The sequence below is a fragment of the Etheostoma cragini genome, chromosome 15 (genome assembly GCF_013103735.1).
Source record: "Etheostoma cragini isolate CJK2018 chromosome 15, CSU_Ecrag_1.0, whole genome shotgun sequence".
NCBI classification, from domain to species: domain Eukaryota; kingdom Metazoa; phylum Chordata; class Actinopteri; order Perciformes; family Percidae; genus Etheostoma; species Etheostoma cragini.
In genome coordinates this window covers 1,766,847-1,768,037 of record NC_048421.1, presented here as the reverse complement: position 1 = coordinate 1,768,037, position 1,191 = coordinate 1,766,847, and the positions used below count along the sequence as shown (strand labels likewise).

The window sequence follows — 1,191 nt, the reverse complement described above, 5'->3', positions numbered from 1 at the left end:
GTCTCAACCCATCAAGGTCTTGGTCTTGACTTGGTCTAAACCCCTCCAAGTCTCGATCTTGACTCGGCCTCAACCCCTCAAAGTCTTGGTTTTGACATGGTCTCAACCCATCAAGGACTCGTCTTGACTCAGTCTCAACCCCTCAAAGTCTTGGTCTTGATATGGTCTCAACCCCTCAAAGTCTCGGTCCTGACTCAGTCTAAACTCAGTGAAGATACTGGTCTTGGTGATGACTTGGTCTCGTTGAATGGTCTCGACTACAACACTGCGTCTGCGTGATTTTTAACTTTAAAAACAACAATTTAAAAAACTTCACGAATGTGACTTTGAGAATCACGTGCGTATTACGAGGGAACTAACGTCTGATTTTAACCCAACCTACAATGTTTTTCTTAGTTTTTGGTTCCTAAACCTGACCAAACTTTAGGACCGTTTCAGTCCGTTAACGTTGTGTTTGAAACTGCGACCTACACAGTGTATTTAAAAACAGGAATGTTGCAGTCTCTGGTTTAGAGATGAGGACGGACAACGCTCCTGTGGGAGGATTAAAGAGCCTACATGGTGTATAGGGTCTATGTGGCCTATGTGGTTTGGAGGACCATCTGCACTTTAAAGACGTGCAGGCCACACGGTACGGCTTCGTTAGAGCAACATCTGCATTCAACAATGGGCTAATGCACAGAATATTAACTGAGAAAAAGCCGGGTAGTACATCATGTACACAATACTGGCATGAAAAGTCCACTGGTTAATGATGACGTGTTTGATTTATGCACAAGCACTAATACTGAAGGAGTTCACGTTCCCTAGTGCCCGACTTCACACACTTCACATCATAACGTCAGTGATGTGGTTCACTGAGCCATTATGGGATATTATCAATTTATGTATAATTAATGTGAGAGAGACCTTGCAGAATTGAGGATTTTGCCTTTAAATATTTAATAGTAATTGCTTGTTTTTCTTTAACCCTTGTGTTGTCAATGCTTTTTATCAACTTTTTCAAACTTTTTCTTATGTTTTTGTCCCATTTTTCTACACTTTTGACACTTTTTTTCAATGTTTGTCATTTTTTATTACTTTTAACACTCTGTAACACTACTTATTAACTTTAGTTATTTTTGGAATTGATGGTCAATAAACCTCATTTATAGGAAATTATACCTAATGTTTGAGTTAGAAAAGCAGAAA

The 1,191-nt window shown here is 39.3% G+C and overlaps 1 protein-coding gene across 1 annotated transcript in view; it reads left to right on the top strand.

Annotated features, from left to right (window-relative positions):
• The window catches only part of rtbdn (retbindin), a 20,503-nt gene that overhangs the window by 15,769 nt on the left and 3,543 nt on the right, over positions 1-1,191 (top strand). The gene's annotated exons all lie outside the window — the stretch shown is intronic.